Genomic DNA, 20,353 nt, shown 5'->3' on the forward strand with positions numbered 1-20,353 from the left:
TTGGATTACTCAGTAAGTTACATCCCGGGTGTGGTATTTTATCTATGACATAAGGTCCTACATACACTAATTGCCATTTTCGGTTCAGTTTTCTATGCTTTGTTGATAGTGGACGTGTTCGTGACAACGCTTCTTGCCTTACATAAAAGTTGGTCGTGCGGCCAATCTTTTTAATGTAGTGCATCTTCCTGTATTGCGCGTTTTGTTCTACAGCTGTCTATGCTTGTCGTACCGTTTCTTCCAGAGGTATAGCTTTTCGTATAATTTCGGTAAAGACTTGACCCATTCATCACTTTCAAGTTTGTCAAACATTAATTCTGCAGGTGTTTATCCTGTAAATAAGTGAGGCGAGTTGTTTGCTATTTGTTCGAAAAGTGTTACGTACTCAATTAGTTTTTTACTGTGTTTAATGAGGATGTATGTTCAGATGAGTTCACTGAATTTTCAAAAGAAACGTCCGATGGGGCTTTCTTCTGGGTGGACTTTAGATACAAAAATATTTTTTATAACATGAGATTTCACAAATTCTTTCTATTGAGAGCCTGTAAAATTGGGAGCATTCTCAGTGACTATGGCTTTTGGCTTGTCGACTTGAACAAAATAATCTCCTACTATTCTCTTTACTAAAGTTCCCACTGCAGGAGATTTGGTAGCATACATTTTTATGTGTTTTGAAAATACACCATACAAGGCGATTACCTATTTTGCACCTCCTCTGGCGGTTGGAAACAGTCCAGCCCCATCAATAGACACGAGGGCTCTAGAATTTGTTGATATAATTGGACGCAGTTCATTAAGACGTGATTTATTCGGGTGTTTAACCTTTTGAGGTATAATGCATTTCCTGGTTACTTGCAAATAGCCTTTTTCTAATATTTGGGAAATGACAGTAAGATGTGATGTTACTAGTGTACTTTGTCGCCCGATAATGACTCCATAAATTGTGTGTGCACTGTGTAAAGTACTCGAAGCATTTTTCTGTCAAACAAACATACCAATTATGAGAATCAGGTGTTCTTCGGTAAAATAATACTCCGTCGTGCAATTTGTATCGTTTCCCCAGTTCAGAGTCGTAGCCCACAAACTGTTGCCTTACCTTAGGCCACCGTTCACCCTGTTCTTGTATCTGTGACATGTTCCTACTCATCTCAATGTTTAAAAGAACCAACATGCATAAGGCGTACTCTGTAATCTGAGGTCTGCTCTGTAAGGTCCGCATACTCACTGAATCCTTGCGGAAGCCAAGACAAGGTGACCGCCGAAATACTCTGTTCACTCTTGACATAAATGACTTCAAAATGGAATTCTTGTAAAAACAGGCAGCTTCCGGTGTGGTGTCCTGCCCACTCGTCTAATATAGGGTGCCTAGGAAGCTAGGATAGCTATACAACATACAAGCGAATATTATTAATGGAGTTTATTACAGTAAACTGAAATGACAATATTTAACTTTGACTTTTTGCAAAGAGGTGCCGCAAGCAATTGGTGACATGCAAATAATTAATGTCCTTGGATGTACACAATTTCCATGCAAGCAAAGCATAAGTCACGACTAAACAGTTAGGATGACAACTCGTCTTCAAGTGCGGCTGAGGTTAGCTGGAGCGGCGCTTATGTTTTCTTCGTAAGGCCCTTACTGCAACTGGCCGCCAGGTGACGCAGCCAGCCACGCCACCGTAGAGAGCCTGTATACAGAGAGAGTGGCCGTAGTTGGTTGCCCGTGATTGGTTGATTAGGTTTGGCGCCATTTTTCTGCCAAACGTCTCTCGCGCTTCCTATGTTCGCCGTGCTTTTGAGTTGAATTGAAGTTCAGAGGAATTTTGGAAAGGATTAAACGGTATTTGAGTTATTGAGAGACTCTTTATGCGTTGTGAATGCATGTTCGATTTAGTTGTATATCGATTTTAGTGCGTAATTAGCGTTTGCGACCTTAAATACGAGTTGAATTAATGTAACTTCTTGTCGCAGTCTGAAATGCCCAGTCAGGAAGGAATCAGTAACCCTTGTAATAAAGTCCAGGTAAAACTTTCTTAATGGTATACATTACCAGAAATATTTATTTAGTTACGCCTATAAAAATGTTTGGTTCTTCACTTTCCTCTGAGAACTCTGGTTTTAAGGTGTCAGTTTTTTTTAATATTTTTAGTCTCGCAAAACAAGTAGGCCTATTACAATTTACTGCATTTTTAAGCTTGACAGGCCTTGCTGGAGGCGGAAAGTTCCTGTACTTGTTGTGCCATACTCATTCGACTTTATAGCGTCAAACTTTATTTCGTTCCGAATCGGATACTAGGCATTAATTTGGTTTCAGTATTATTGCCTGACTGTTGACGCAGCAAGATGTAATCACGTTTTCCGCAGTTGTCGTGGTTGCTGAAACATTATTCGCAGTAAATAATTGTAGGTACTCTTGAAGACAGTTTTCAATAGGCCTACTTACTGTGGGGTAGAAGGAATATGGTAGGTTTCTTGTTATATTTGGTCGTTATTACAGTAGTCTACATTTACCATTACCTGATTTTTGTAATCTTTTTCCTTTGTTATCTGCAAGAGGTATTCAATATGTGAAAGAAATTCGTAAGTAGTTGTTTACTTGTGACATGCAAAAAGTTTGAAGACGTGACAAGAAGTACTAATACGTCTCACACTTTTTGCATGTCACAAGTAAGGAATTGCTTACGACTTTCATTCATCTGACGTAATACAGGTACGTTAAATTTTTAGTGTTATGCACTTCCGATACAAAACAAATGCTATACACTGAATTTTTTTATTTACGTAACTTTCATTGCAATATGTCTAGTAAACGAACTTTAAAGGAGATAAATATAAGTAACGAATAATTTTTACAGCCACTGTATCAAATTTTCCTGTGCTGTACGTAGTAGGCTACTATGAGTATATTATAGCTGTAAGGAAAGGCATTTAACGAATGATTTCGCCATATTGTCTTGTGCTTTTGATTCGGTGAGTGTGTACTGAACTACTCCACTACTGGCCATTCAAAAGTCCCGCCCGCAGTTTGGCAGAAAAATGGCCGCCGCATTGCCCGGTTGGCCACTCTCTCCCTGTACAGGCTCTCTACGCCACCGGTGGCCCTGCCTGTCGTTGGGAATAGATTGTTGTGGAGCTTACTACAAAATGATTTAAAGTAGTTGTCACTTGACGTTTGCGCTGCGAAGTTGTGGCATTGTCACAAGCACTGGTCCAGCAGCCGCCTCAGCGCATCGCTACCCCCGGCGATAGAAAATCTTTTTAAAGCCTGTATCTTCTACAAAAAGCAAGCAAAAAATTTCAAACCCAGATATGGTGTATATATCTACAATGTCTCTCCATCTGTCAAATATCTATTCTTAATTTTAATTAGGACATTAGCAAAATAATGCACTCGGCAAAGAATCCTTAAAGGTTTTCATAGTGCATTACGTTTCCTGTACATAAATATCTGAAAACAGCGTTTTTAAACAACCCTATCAGTACTGAACTCGAAACAAGTATGACGTTTAAAATCTCTATCTCCTATAAATATTATGTAAATATTTTGAAATTTACGTACAGTATCGGTCTCAGTGGTATCTATAAGCATATCAAATATCTTTTCTTAATTTTAATTAGGGCCGTTGTTACATTAACTATTGAAGTGTGAGAAATTTTTGCGTCCGGAAAAGTTTTCTTCTTTAGATTGCAAATCTCGAAAACTATTACACACATTGAATAACATCTCGGTGTATATATAAAATGAAATAAAATTAAAATTCAGCCTAACTTACCGTAAGGAGATGATGTGAGCTGGCCAAACAGTACTTCTTAATCTCGCAATAAGAATAAGAATTAATCGAAATAAATTCACAAACACAATATTTAATGACAGCAGGCGATCATTGTAGGCAAAACCACCCCTTCCTTCCGCCTTCTCGACTTTTATGTCACCGTCTATGGCCGTCCTATCGCCCTAACCCCCACCCTTAAGTACCTTGGCGTCACCCTTGAACGTCGCCTCTCCTGGACCCCCCACCTCTGGACAGTCCAAGCCAAGGCACGCTCCCGACTCCGTCTCCTCAAGCTCCTTTCTGGCTATATATGGGGTCAGGACCCCTCCACCATCCTCCACCCCTATAAATCCCTCATCCGCCCTATCCTCTGCTACGCCCACCCTGTCTGGATCTCCGCTCCTCCTAACTTTTACAAATCCCTTCAGATATTTGAACTCCATGCTCTTCACCTCGCCTATCGCATCTGTCTCCCCTTCCCCACGCGGATCCTGTACGACCTTATTCAGTTCCCCCACCTCCTCCTTTTCCTTGAATGGATACAGATCCTCTACACCTCCTGTAAACTCGATCCTCCACACCCGCTTGTCTCTCCCATCCTCTCCTGCCCCTGTCCGCTCCCGCACATGTATTTCCACATCCCACCTGATCTCCATCTCTCCACTCTCCATACCCTCTCCCAAGGTGGCTTCCGCCAGCTCCCCCTCCCTGATGATGCCCTCCTCCCCTCCATCTACCCCTCCTACCAACTTTCATACTCCGTCCCTCTTCCTGTATTTGTTCCTATGGGCACTCTCCCCCTTCCCTCCCTTCTCCATTTCTCCCCCCTCCTCCCCTGGGCTTCCCCTACCCCCATACCTTCCTTCCTCCCACTATCTCCTCTGCCATTGGCATCTTTTCTCTCCCCTCTCCCTCCCCCCACCACCTTCGTCCCCTCTTGGCAGGTCCCCGGACTCGCACACATTAAGTGGACATTCGCACGCTGGAGATCATCGCCATTATTTTAGTGTGTGTGCCATCGCGTGTTGTGCCTCAGTGTCTTTCACCGCCCATGCTCCATCATTCACATGTCGTCTCCATTATCAGTGTACGTGTGCAGTGCCAACAGTTTCTTTAGGTGTCTTTGCGTGTGAATGGCTATGTGTTATTTGTCTCTGTGTCTACTGTTTTTGCCCCCCCCCCACTTCCTTCTGTATATTCTGTGTCTCCATTGTATTTTCTTTGTAACACCTGTGGCTGAAGAGCAGTGTAGTGTGCTGCTGCCAGCCCACCTTATGTAAGGTGTTAAATAACAATAAAGAAAAAAATTAACGGCAGTACACTACACACTAATCAGACAATGCGAAAACACCGCTTAATTCAGAGTCAGAATCAGTGGAACTATCTGTGTCACTGCTCGTATTGACAGATATAATCAAGTCTTCGACTCTTAGTTGTAATGAAACGTCCCCTTAGAAAAATTTTACACAACTTGGCTTAAACAGACACACAATATTTTTAGCGCAACGCAATCTGACTTTCAATAATCCCTACAAAAGAATGGCCCTGACTAACATTAACCTATACCTTTCACAAATCACTTACCTCACCAAAAATCTTCGTTACTCGAACTACTGCAATACAGCGACCGCCACTACTGCCAGCTAACTAAAAGATTCAAACTACGGAACTCACTAACTACTGATAGGCACAGTTAGCAAATGAAAGATTTTAATAGAGAACAAACAATGTATTGACATTAATAGTCGTAATATATATAGCAGTTCATGACACCAATTTTACAAATTTCAAAACTCCGCCATCTCTTTCCCCACGTCCACCACTGCTGGCGGCTCACCTCCAACTGCGCAACGCTACGCACTGTTAGCATCCAACTACCGCTGCCCAACACTACAATGGTAGACGACAATGCAAACCAGCCACAGACTGCACACGGCACAGCCAGTGATTTTCATACAGAGCGCTATGTGGCGGCGGCGTTACCAATAAAAAAACCTAAACAACCTACTTACATAGCCCCCTTGCTCCCCACAAAAAAATTAGAAATTATTTTGGGCAGTGGCCAATACAGATTCGAAAATTTTTTTCATAACTACAACAACAAAGAAATGAAATGCACACACTTATCGATACAATGTTGGTCAAAAGCTAAAATTTTCTCACAGTCCATAGAGACAGTCCTGATCATTCATCAAAGTAAAATTGCAGTGTTTTTCTCAAAGTCTGAGTAGTAAAAGAAAATGCACACAGAAGTAGTGGATTTCCATGCAGTCTTGAAGAAGTAGTCTTGTCCTTCCAACGGAAAGATAGTGCTGACTCTTGACATGCAGACAGGTAATGGGCCACAACAGAGCAAACCCACAGCAGAGTCAGTCGAAGTTTTGAAGAATATTGGTAGGTAGGTCATCACAGAGCAGACGCACTGTAGTTCTGGTAGAGAGTATGGTATTGGTGGGCCACCAGAGGTGCAGACCCACTGCAGTCCTTGTAGAAATAGTGGTATTGGTGGATCATCAAAGATGCAGACCCACTGTAGTCTTTGTAGAGACTGTCAGCAGCCATCTGTTGCGACTGTGCAGGTGCACAATCACCATCGAAGAGTCTTGCGGAGACTATAGCAAGTCCATGAACCACCACTTGTCCACTCACAAGGAATTTGTTTTAAATGTCCTTAGAACCAGCAATGCTGTTATCCAGTCCCTTGCTGAATTATTAACACACATGCAAACACTATCAGTCCCTACTTCTCACATATTGTCCATATACTATGACCAACAGTAACGTGTGCAGTGAAATGTAATTTACAAGTTACTTAATTTGATGAACTGGTGTCAATTACAATTTTATAACATAAGAATACAATAACAAAGGTACAAAATATATCATTAAAGAACATAATAGTACAGATAACATTTGCAGTAATACAGGCTTTACAAAAGAATCGAAATAACGTATACATCAGTGTTACAGGAATTATGACAGAAGTACATACATAAAAGATCAGAATAACTTTTGAAACATCAACTTCACATATGAGCATTAGCACCAAACAGCATAAATAATGTCTAAGCATCTTTACGAAGTAAATAACATGTTATTAATGCAAATTATATTTGAGGATAGCAGTATTCCTCATCATAGTGAATGTAGCTTAGTATTAGAAGAGAAAAAATCTATGAAACAGTACACAGAGACAGGAAGAAAACAAATACACAAGGGTACACAAACACATAGTGGGACAACATAAAAGGAAAGGACTGAGTTTGTTTTCAGGATAACATTTGGTACTGCAGTCCAACCCAAAACTTCATTCCATAGATCATCCCTCTTATTTCAACATTTGCTCCAGCCAAAAAAAAAAAAAAAAAAAAAAAATTCTATCCAAGCATGCTTTCTGTATTCTGTTCAAATCCTCTTTCAAAAACAGTTTTTCTCCACTGTCCACTACTTTTTTTGGCCAAACCATTTTCTTATAGCTTCTCAATGCTTTTCTTCCAATTCATCATAGTTAGTTTCTTATATAGTCTACCCCCTCTTAAGCTAAGTTAGACCTACTGAGCTCAGATGCTAAACTAAGGGACAACGCAATGCAGCAGCACAAAACAATTAACACAAACAGCAATGACAAAAAATGGCAATTGGCAAAGCAAGCTACAGTAAATCTAAATTACAAAGCAATGCAACATCACAACTGATATGAACCAATGTGCAGAAAAATATACCAGTAGTAAAACTAGCTTAACAGAGTAATACAAAGTGAAATTTAGTAGCACTATGCCTGACAAACAGCAGCAGCAAATACAATAACTTATATCTAAACATGACAAAAATCAAGCAGAAAAAATATTACACTAAAGACACTAATGCAGATAAGGGAAATCTATATTCACATCTTAATGTATATATAATTAAAGTGATGCACCACAAAAACTTATTGTAAAAAAAATATTACCATGTACTTGAAAAGAAAATTCTGTATGCAATTCCTGTGAAGGGAAATGTCTTTTTTGAGCTCCTTCGTTTTTTTAAGTACATCATAAAGTTGTTATTTACTGGATCTGTAGGCATAAAATATTTATATTAGTACATCCATTAAATTTTATAGTAATCAATGCTGCAGTGCAGCTAGAAACTAGGTTAAGTTATCCAACCGTGTAAATACCTAAACATCTGTCACTGATATAGTAAAATAAATATTTGTCTCTCTCAGTTAAATGATCAGATAGCTGTGTAATTCTGTGTTAGAGAAATATGGTACCGATATGTAAAGTTGTATAAGCAAATACCATATTAGCTAGGGCTCCTTGTGTTTGCCAAACACATGGTACACAAAGTAAGCGTGTACCCCCCTGAGGATTAATGTAATTATATCCTCAGGTGTTACAGATTACAGCAATGGAATGAAATGTATCACGGAAATGCTTTGTATCATTGTACTTCAAATATCTTTAAAAATAAATGTTTTAAGTACAAAATTAATCACTCAACTACGTGTACTGTAGCGCTAAACTGTGCGTCGTGTTGTAAGATAATCTCTGTGGAAGTGTCGTAGTTATCGTCCTCCGAAAGCTAAGTTCTGCAGAAGTCAATGTACTTACCTCATGATAAACAAAAGTGAAATGCTTTGCGTATAGATATCGTAGTTACTACGCTTATTGCCGTGATGAAGTAAGTACTGTACTGTAACGTATTGTTGTGCTACAGAAAAGGCTGTCTCATTGTAGCTATAGCACAAAGTTACTACTAAAACATGTTTTCCTTTCCAGAAGAATTCAGAAAAACTGTGCAGATATAAAACAGATACACCGCAAAAGCACAATGTAAATTGTGTCACACATTAGTAGCGCCGTGATATAATCGTGTAGCTATCAAAGAAACCAAATGCTAAGTCATCTTTAATCACAGAAAGTACTTCAAATAAAGAATGACTTTTCAACTAAACCAAAGTGTTGCATTAAAATGTCATTAACAGTATATGTTCTAAGTATGTAAGCCTTATAGTCGTTATGTCATCGTGCAACTAACAAGCAAGAATGTACAAATAACACCACTGTGTCGTCTGTTCACTATAACAATGCATTCGTAATTTCTGTTTAAAAATGTTCCCTAGGTTCTAGACTGGATAGTTAACGTCAAGACATTGTTGCATGTTAACAGTTTCTCAGTGTGACAAAGCATACTAGAAATGTGAGGTGAAATGTTTTATGGCAAAGACAAACTTAAAAAGCAGATTATCTTTCAATAAACGGTTTTACATGTGAAATGTGGTGTAAACCTTTACTCTTCCTAGTTCGCAGACTGTCAACTGAAAAGCAATTATCATGTGGTTACGTCGGTAAGGAACACTGGAATTTTGCTCAAGGTTAGCTTATGTTATTTTTCTCTGAGCCAGCCGGCGCACGCGGCTGCCTGCGGTGCGAGTCATTTTCTGTTTCTTTGCTGGCGCGAGTCGTTATTGGGATTAGGAGAACTAACTTCTACAAATTCACCTTGCCGAGAGAGCCCTGCTCTGTTGGAATCCCGCCAGTTCTGATGCAATTCAGGTCTGTCGTTACGATGATATCGTCTGTCGTCATGTCGGTAATTTCTATAATTAATTTCTTGTCGGTCACGTGGTGGAGAATTTCTCCTTGAATCGTAACTGCGCGCTGGACCGTTGCGTCTGAAGTTATTCGGTCTCCCTTGATAATAATTATTTTGGTTCCCGTATTGTCTGTTTCTCTGATTGTCTATGTGATATTCATTACTACGGAAATGCGATCTTTCTCTGTAACTATTACTCTGCCAGTGGTTGTCATATGGGTGGTGTCTGTTTTGGTCACGATTTGTGTTGTGCGAATGGCCTTGTCGTGTCCAGTTATTGTTTCTTTCATCGCGGAATTGCGACGTATGTGACCTGTAGTGATTGTTTTCCTGTTTTCGCATCCCGTGACTGTCTGTGTCAATTTCTAATTCTTGTAAGAGTCCCTGAAAAGCTTCAATGTCGTCTTTGAAACGTCCTGCCAAAATAATATGTCGTAAATGTTCAGGCAATTTGATTAAGCAAATACGGATGAGTTCTGAGAGGCTGTATGGGTTTGAAAGATACTGATTCTTATGTAACATGTCTTCAAAATATTTCACAAGACTGGAAAATTCAGATTGTTCGAAATGTTTCATCATAATGATGCTATGTTTTACTCGGTCTTGTGTAGCTTGAGACCAATATGCTGAGAGGAAGGCAAGATAAAATTCTCCTTCTCTGTGACAATCGTGAATGACCGATCGCATTCTTACAGCTGGTTCATTCTCCAAGTAGCCACACATAAATTATAATCTGTGCTCGAATGACCAGTTGGGAGGAAAACAATGAGAGAATTGATGAAGCCACGCTTGTGGATGAATGTCGTTGCCAGAATTCTTAACTGTTTTGAATTTACGTGTAGTAATGAACAGCTTATAGTCAAAATCATCGTGTCGGCGAATAGCATATCGGTCATTGTTACGTCGTTTCGGCGGTTCCATCTCAAAATTCAATGCGCCTTGCCAATTTCTTTCATAATTTCCGAAGTGTTCTGTGTTATTATTTAATGGTTGTTCTGTATTTCTATGTCCCTCTTCCCGCACTGGAGCGCGAGTGTCCTCTGAAATATGTAATTCTTGTATTACTTGAGCCAACTGATCTTGTACTTCCCGCATTTCTCTTTTGTACTATGTGTGGATTTGATTTTGATTCTGATTGAATTTTCTAATTTGTTCATACTCTTCAGTGTCAGTGAAGGCTACAGGTTTTGTGTCATTCAGATCATTATCTACCTTTGTAGATAAGTTAGTGAACTGATCTGAAAGTTCGGCTACTTTATCCGATAGTGAAATTATTTCCTCTGTGTGTTTTTCTGAACCAAGTTTCAGAGTGTCCATTTGTGTTGAAATCGTATCTACTGTGTCCTTTAAGTTTTCCTGAGTTTTTGCAAGTTGCGTAACTGAATCGGTAGATGCAACTGAGTCAGTTTTAGCTTGCAAGGTCTCATGATTTTCATGAACAATAGTTTGCAGTTCTTTTATGGCTGCTTCGTGATTCTGTAATGCATTTTCATGCCGCGAAAAAATAGGTTGAAAATGCTCACAAATTTGTGTTTTTACGTCATTACAGACTTTTTGACATTTCGATTCAATGTTATGTAACTCATTAGTTAAATCTTCACGTGTTTGTTCAAGTGTGGTGTCTAACTTTTGAAGCTTTTGCTGTGTTTGTCTCTGATTTTGTTCCATTGTGTCTAACTTTTGAAGATTTTGTCCCATTTGTTTCTGATTTGTTCAAGCGTTGTGTCTAACTTTTGATGATTTTGTTCCATTGTGTCTAACTTTTGAAGATTTTGTTCCATTGTGTCTAACTTTTGAAGCTTTTGTCCCATTTGTTGCATTAATTGTAATAACAATGCACTGGTGTCTGAAACATGTTCCTCAGTGCTATTCGGCAATGCATTTGAACCGGCAATATTCGCAGTTTGAAAAGCAGAAAATGTGTCTTGAGTTATTTGAGGAAACGGTGAGGACGCAAAACCTGAATGTACAGTATTTGCAAGATTGTGTCCTGTCATTCCCGATTCCTGAGGCGAGCTGTTGCCGACCGATCGATCGATAATGCTTCCCTGTTCACTATCTGTTTCACTGTCTACACCATTATTTGACGCCCGCTCCATTTCCCTATGCATAGTTACCAAATTACTACTTTGAATGTCTGTTAATTCATTACACAGTGGAGCTGGTAAGCTACGCTCGTCGTCACTATTATTTCTCAGTTTACTTTGGAGCCTAGTGTTACGTTTTTCACACGCCATTATTGTCACAATATTTCACACGATAACACAGAAAACCACAATTTGAAGAGCGAAATAAAAAATCACATTAACATTGCACTGAAAATAAAATCTCGTTAATTGCTAGTGCAGCTGCGCAATACTTGGTGCAATTCTACATGCATGCCACAACTGTTTTACTGTACAACAATGAAAGACTACAACTACAAAGGAGATTCTCTCTACAATTACGCGCTAGCAATAAACAAAATCTACTCTAATTACACAAAATACAAGAAAAAAATCAGAAGATGCCAGTGAGGTATCCTCGGCTAAGGGTCGACATATGAAACGTCCCCTTAGAAAAATTTATACACGACTGTGCTTAAGCTGACACATAATATTTTTAGCGCAACCCATTCTGACTTCCAAAAATCCCTACGAAAGAATGGCCCTGACTAACATTAACCTATACCTTTCACAAATCACTTACCTCACCAAAAATCTTCGTTACCCGAACTACTGCAATACAGCGAGCGCCACTACTGCCAGCTAACTAAAACATTCAAACTACAGAAGTCACTAACTACTGATAGGCATAGTTAGCAAATGAAAGATTTTAATAGTGAACAAACAATGTATTTACCTTAATAGTCGTAGTATATATAGCAGTTCATGACACCAATTCTTACAAATTTCAAAACTCCGCCATCTCTCACCCCACGTCCACCACTGCTGGCGGCTCACCTCCAACTGCGCAACGCTACGCGCTGTTAGCATCGAGCTGCCGCTGCCCAACACTACAAAGGCAGACAACAATGCAAACCAGCCACAGACTGCACACGGCACAGCCAGTGATTTTCATACAGAGCGCTACGTGGCGGCGGCGTTACCAATACAAAAACCTAAACAGCATACTTACAGTAAGATACCTCCATTGTTCCATGCGTCCTGTGTCACTCCTTTCACGTGATGCACTACCTTCTGCCAATCCTCCGATGTCACAATTTCAAGTGCCTCTTTCAAAAGGCGTTCCACTTCGGTTAATGTGAATTTCTTATTTTCTGCAGCAATATGCCGTTTAACCTGAGCCCAAAACAGCTCTATTGCGTTGAAATGGCAATGGTAAGGGGGCAATCTGAGCACTTTATGCCAGTATTTTTTTGCTACTTCATCCAGAATGTAAATAGGGTTCTTTAGCTTGTGTTGCAATACAAGTTCTAATAGTTCTGCCCTTGTCAAATTACTGTCTAACTGTACCGTATGTTTCTGTAACCAGCTAACAATGTCGTTTTTCCTCGTTGCCTTTGTGGGTGCTTTATCTTGTATTACTGAGTGATAAGGAGCGCTACCCATAACAGTGATAGTTTTTTGTTAAGTTCTGGTGCACACAGTCTTCAAACCATTTCACAAAAGTATTGTGGTTAATCTCTTCATGGTAGTCGGAGGTCTTATTTGAACTGAAAGCAGCAGACAATTTGGAATGAAACCTTTTTAATTTCTGGCATGTGCTACAATTATCCTCTTTCCTCTGCCGATCGGAGCTGCCATACTACCGCTGATGGTACCGTCTGTCCAGCATTTTTTTAAACTGTGTTCTGCATTCACCCAGGTTTCATCAAGCCAAACGATATCATCAAAATTTGTCCCCACTAATTCTCTAAGAAAGCGGCATCGCCAGTCTGCAGTATCTTGGCGTTCCATTTGTAACAAAGATGTAACAAAGATGATTAACTACCCTGAAACAGATCAGCCGCTGTGAGGGTAGCATGTATTTTTTTGAGTGTCGGATACTCCTTCCTCGAATAAAATGCGTATATTTGACAACGAATGGCATCTTCCTGAAAAGAGTCAAGTTTTGTGACCCTCTTCTCTAGTCGCCTCTTTTTCCCAGATATCTCCAATTTAGATGATTCACTTGAGCCTTCTTTCGTGAATTTCTCCTTGCAGATTCTTATTACTGATCGTTCGCTAACTTGCAGAGCAGCTGCAGTTCGCTCCACCACCTTATCCAAAGGAACGAGAGGCCCTCCTGCATCCCTCTCTCTGTCAAAATACTCCTTTAAGGAACACACATATTCAAGCGCCTGACTGTGTACAAGGACGCCATGTCCGTCACTGTTTGGAGGTTTCCGAGGAGTGTGTAGCCTCCGCCTCCCTCTCTTGTGACTGCTTTCATCAGACTTCGTAAGCACGCGAAGCTACAAGTCACTCAAATCTCTCACCCACACGTCTACAACAACTGGCACAATGCCATAGCCAGCTCGTTGTTATTGTGGTCTTCAGTCCTGAGACTTGTTTGATGCAGCTCTCCATGCTACTTTATCCTGTGCAAGCATCTTCATCTCCCAGTACCTACTGCAGCCTATAGCCTTCTGAATCTGCTGAGTGTATTCCTCTTGGTCTCCCTCTACGATTTTTACCCTCTATGCTGCCCTCCATTACTAAATTGGTGATCCCTTGATGCCTCAGAACATGTCCTACCAACCGATCCCTTCTTCTAGTCAAGTTGTGCCACAAACTCCTCTTCTCCCCAGTTCTGTTCAATACCGCATCGTTAGTTATGTGATCTACCCATCTAATCTTCAGCATTCTTCTGTAGCACCACATTTCGAAAGATTCTATTCTCTTCTTGTCTAAACTATTTATCGTCCATGTTTCACTTCCATACATGGCTACACTCCATACAAATACTTTCGGAAACGACTTCCTCACACTTAAATCTATACTCGATGTTAACAAATTTCTCTTCTTGAGAAATACTTTCCTTGCCATTGCCAGTCTACATTTTATATCCTCTCTACTTCGACCATCATCAGTTATTTTGTTCCCCAAATAGCAAAACTCCTTTACTACTTTATGTGTCTCATTTCCTAATCTAATTCCCGCAGCATTACCCGACTTATTCGACTACATTAGATTCTCCTCGTTTTGCTTTTGTTGATGTTCATCTTATATCCTCCTATCAAGACAATGTCCATTCCGTTCAACAGCTCTTCGAAGTCCTTTGCTGTCTCTGACAGAATTACAATGTCATCGGCGAACCCTAAAGTTTTTATTTCCTCTCCATGGATTTTAATACCTACTCCGAACTTTTCTTTTTGTTTCCTTTACTGCTTGCTCAATATACAGATTGAATAGCATCGGAGAGAGGCTACAACCCTGTCTCACTCCCTTCCCAACCACTGCTTCCCTTTCACGCCCCTCAGTTCTTATAACTGCGTCTGATTTCTGTACAAATCGTAAATAGCCTTTCGCTCCCTGTATTTTACCCCTGCCACCTTCAGAATTTGAAAGAGAGTATACCAGTCAACATTGTCAAAAGCTTTCCCTAAGTCTACAAATGCTAGAACTGTAGGTTTACTTTTCCTTAATCTTTCTTCTAAGATAAGTCGTAGGGTTAGTATTGCCTCTCGTGTTCCAACATTTCTACGGAATCCAAACTGATCTTCCCCGAGGTCGGCTTCTACAAGCTGACTAGGGCATTGTGCCAGCCAGTCCTCAGCGAGCCGTTGTAGACGTGCGGGTGAGAGATTTGAGTGACTTGTAGCTTCGCGTGCTTACGAAGTCTGATGAAAGCAGTCACAAGAGAGGGAGGCGGAGGCTACACACTCCTCGGAAACCTCCAAACAGTGGCGGACATGGCGTCCTTGTACGCAGTCAGGCGCTTGAATATGTGTGTTCCTTAAGGGAGTATTTTGACAGAGAGAGGGATGCAGGAGGGCCTCTCGTTCCTTTGGATAACGTGGTGGAGCGAACTGCAGCTGCTCTGCAAGTTAGCGAACGATCAGTAATAAGAATCTGCAAGGAGAAATTCACGAAAGAAGGTTCAAGTGAATCATCTAAATTGGAGGTCCGCCACTTTTGGGAGGTTTCTGAGGAGTGTGCAGCCTCAGCCTCCCTCTCTTGCGACTGCTTTCATCAGTCATAGTAAACACGCTAAGCTATAAGTCACTCAAATCTCTCACTCTCACGTCTACAACGGCTCGCTGAGGACTCGCTGGCACAATGCCCTAGTCAGCTCAGCAGAGCGAAGTGGCAACGCAGTGGCATCCGACAGCGCCGGCTGCCATTGATTTGTCGGTGGCGAGAGCCGTGCAGCCCGCTGCCTGTCAGGTGACAACTAGTTTAAATCATAGTATAGAGTAGTGCAGCCAGTGGCGCCGACAGAAGCTGACTGCTATTGACTGCCTGCCCCGTCACCACGTCGGCCGCCACTGGTGGCGCAGAGTCTTGGTGGGGCGTTGTGTCAAATGGAGCCTGTGACACTGGGTCGCCAGGTGGCCCAGCCACTCCTGCCACCACCACTGGGTTCGGCCACCAAGACGTCAGTTCGGTGTGTACTAGTGACCAGGAAACATGTCGGACAACAACTATACACACATGCTCCTCCTATCAATTTTTAATGAAAAGGAGAAGGCTAAGGGAGAGGAAGACGCATGTGCACCCTATGCTATCGTTAAGAGACTCTAAAGAATTGTATTATACTCTTTTTGATGAACTGTGTTTAGACAACAACAAGTTTTTAAATTACCTATGAATGTCTAAAGCTTCTTTCTTTGCTTAAATACTTAGAAAGGTTATTCCTCTCAACCACGGACTGCTGCTCAAAATCCGGTAGGAGTGAACAAATAATTTCATTCCAAGCCTTTAGTTTTAACTGCTTGTTACTGTAAGCTTCAGAACTGGCGTCCCAAAGTGCGAGATGTTCTTCAAGTGCACAATTGAAATCTTCGGTATTCACTTGTGTGTCCAATATCTTCTGGCATTCTTTCAGTGCATCTTCCAGCTTCATGTTTTTCCCTTTTGCCGTGTCTACACTTGACAGTGACATTCTGCAGTTTACTAGACATACTGAAGCAAATGAAATAGTGCACAGAAAAGAGTGCGAGGAAAGCAGACTGTCCAGTTGGCCACTGCGCCACTGGCGGCCTAGTGTAATGGGAACAGCGCCTCCGGTGGCGTGGCTGGGTCGCAGACTGGCGGTGTAGTGTAATGAGGCCCTACAGGTGCCGCTCCTGTCGTGGTGTCGTCCTAGTCAACGATCTTTTGGCTGACGTCATCTCACAGCCTTCTCTGCTGTATCGTTCCAGGCCGACGTGCCGACGCCTGATGTTACGCTGTAACATCTGGCTAACCGTTCGTGTAGTATCGTGACAAAAAACAAAAACATATATAGCCACCCTTATGATTTTATTTTATTTTGTCGCTACCAGTTTCGACGCTTCATTGCGATCTTCAGGCTGTTTTGATGCGGTACAGGTTGATACGATCCCCGTGCATAACCCATCAGTTGCCAGCATTACTGGATTCACAGCGAGAACCATTCAGACTGGTAGCGACAAAATCAAATCAAATCATAAGGACGGCTGTAGATGTTTTATTTTTTGTCACGATAGTAAACGGCCGTCGTCCCAGAGACGTCCTGCTAAAAGGATGGACATACAAAAGTTTGTGTAGTAATTTGCATGTTAATAGGAATGAAAGCGCTTGATGATCGCAGAATCCATTAGTGTGATTTCCCTGTAAAAATACTGAAATTTTCGAAAAGCGCATATTATTGCCACTGCTTCGGTTTCCGTGACTGAATAAGCTCTTCACTTTCTGTAAGCGTAAAACTTGCGAAACTGATGATGTTTATGTTTTGATGTCCCTGTTCTGTTGTGATTTGAAACAATATTGCCCCCAGTCATTGTGATGAGGCATCAGTATTAAGACAGAATTCTTTTGTCGTGTTTGAGTCTGCTAAAATGTCTGAGTTTATTAAAGCCTTTTTAATTGCTTCAAAATCCTCTTGGCACCTGGGCATCCATGTCAACGTGTGGTTTTTTCTCAATAAATAGAGAAGAGCATCGCAATTTAGTAAATGACGGACCAGGAATTTTTGAAAAAATGATGTTAACCGTAGTATGCCTGTAGAGGAAAATGTTTAATTGCGTCTCGCTTGTTGGGATCAGGTATTAAACCTGTAGGTTAAGTGATGAGGCTTAAAAATTTTCTCTCTCCTCGCGCGAATTCAGATGTTTTCAAGACTTTTCTAAGTATTTGCACAAGAGCTCCCCACGTGGATGTGGCGAGAAGAGGGTTAGCCACATACACAGTGTCTTGACTCAAAAGTTCTGGTCCAAGATCTCTAATGCTGCAATAAATACGCTGGCACTTACGTTAAGGCCAAACTGCAGAACGCAAAATAGGTAACTTCTACTGTTGCACAAGAAGGCAGTACTAGGACTTTTGATATTTTTTAAAAATGTAGGGAATCCGATATATCAATATTTAAAAAAATATCTTTATCGGCCTAGATATATCGAGAGTAAATACCTATATATGACGGAAAAAATATCGATGTACTGGCCTATAAAAATATCGACTGCACATTGTACTAAGGGTACTGGGAAAGTTTTTCAGTACAGCTTTATTTACTTAATTTTTTCGAAGTAATTTCCGCTACATTGAATATACCTCTGCACCCTCCGAAACCAATCCCTAAACCAGTTCTCTCAAGTTTCTGTAAGGAGCAAGGCACACTCGTTGTCACAAGCCCTCAGGAGATTCCCATCACTTGAAAACTACACTCCTTCCTGCTTCATTTTCACATACAGGAACAGTCCAAAGTCACAAGAAGCAATGCCTGGACTGTAAGGAAAGTGCTCAAGAAGTTTCAGTCCCATACCCCACAAATAGTCGGTGAGCGCTTTAGTGCGGTGAGCTGGAGCGTTGTCGTAATGGAGGAACCATGTGTCCATTCTTGACTTCGGTCACAGGTTCTTCAAAGATTGGATGACTCCGGGCAGGCACTGATCAGTGTACTACTTAGGTGTGACTGTCTTCTATGTGTCCAAAACAACACGCTCCACGATTCCAATCGATTAGAAAAAAAAACTGTCATTTTCTTCTTTACTGATCCACATTTTCTGACAGCTACGGGTTTGTCGTCATCTTCAAAGACTCAAACTTTGTTTCGAGTCTTAGTCAGCACATTACAGTAGTACAGCCAGGTCTCATCACCTGTCATGATGTTGTTCACATACTGAGACTGTCCCTTTAAAATCTCCTGGCACCAAGTCACACGTCGTATCAGTACTAAGACAGAATTATTACGTCATGTCTAGGTATGCCACCAATACTTGCTACACCTAGTCAAAGAGAAAGACAGGGTGTGATGAAAGCTCGAAGAGTAAAAGGACTCCTTCACACAGTCAAAGTGAAGATACATTCCATTATAATTTCAAAAATACATTTTCAAATACTGAACGAGAATGATGAGAAAACATAAAATAAAAATATCTGACTCGATATTACCATTTCGATAACTATATCTGGAGGGCTAGAATACCTATAAATATATAAGTATTTTCGGAAAAATCTAGGTATATCGACATTTTGTCAACAGCTGTAGGCAGTGTATTGTAGACTTTCAGGATGAGTAAAATTTGTCAGTAAGAGGCCCTGAGATCAATTGAGGTCAAATATTTAAGGGGAGTTACAATGGGATTTTTTTTTCATATTTTCGGATTTTTATCTCATTATAAAATTTGCAGTTCTTATAAGCTCACATGGTAAGTATTTTATTTATTAAATATAATCTATACCTGTTGAAAATGTTAAAATTTTTACATGCATTACTTCAAGATCAGCCAGCCATGGTGGCTGAGCAGTTCTAGGTGCTTCAGTCCGGAACCGCGCAACTGCTACGGTCGCAGGTTCGAATTCTGCCTCAGGCATGGATGTGTGTGATGTCCTTAAGTTAGTTAGGTTTAAGTAGTTCTGCACTACTGTCCATTAAAACTGCTAAACCAAGACGAAATGCAAATGATAAACGGGCATTCATTGGACAAATATATTATACTAGAACTGACATCTGATTACATTTTCACGCAATTTGGGTGCATAGATCCTGAGAAATCAGTACCCAGAACAACCACCTCAGGCCATAATAATGGCTTGATATGCCTGGGCATTGAGTCAAACAAAGCTTGGATGCCGTGTACAGTTAGAGCTGCCCATGCAGCTTCAACACGATACCACAGTTCATCAAGAGTAGTGACTGGCATATTGTGATGAGCCAGTTGCTCGGCCACCATTGACCAGACGTTTTCAATTGGTGAGAGATCTGGAGAATGTGCTGGCCAGGGCAGCAGTCGAACATTTTCTGTACCCAAAAAGACCCGTACAGGACATGCAACATATGGTCCTGCATTATCCTGCTGAAATGCAGGGTTTCGCAGGGATCGAATGAAGGGTAGAGCCACGGGTCGTAACACATCTGAAATGTAACGTCCACTGTTCAAAGTGCCGTCAATGCGAACAAGAAGTGACTGAGACGTGTAACCAATGGCACTCGATACTATCACGCTGGGTGATACGCCAGTATGGCGATGACGAGTACACGCTTCTAATGTGCGTTCACCGCGATGTCGCCAAACGCGGATGCGACCATCATGATGCTGTCAACAGAACCTGGATTCATCCGAAAAAATTACGTTTTGCCATTCGTGCACCCAGATTCGCCGTTGAGTACACCATCGCAGGCGCTCCTGTCTGTGATGCAGCGTCAAGGGTAACCGCACCTATGGTCTCCGAGTTGATAGTCCATGCTGCTGCAAACGTTGTCGAACTGTTCGTGCAGATGGTTGTTGTCTTGCAAACGTCCCTATCTGTAGACTCAGGGATTGAGACGTGGCTGCACGATCTGTTACAGCCATCCGGATAAGATGCCTGTCATCTCGACTGCTAGTGATACGAGGCCGTTGGGATCCAGTAGGGCGTTCCGTATTACCCTCCTGAACCCACCGATTCCATATT

Source organism: Schistocerca gregaria, chromosome 8, assembly GCF_023897955.1.
Source record: "Schistocerca gregaria isolate iqSchGreg1 chromosome 8, iqSchGreg1.2, whole genome shotgun sequence".
Classification (NCBI taxonomy): Eukaryota; Metazoa; Arthropoda; class Insecta; order Orthoptera; family Acrididae; genus Schistocerca; species Schistocerca gregaria.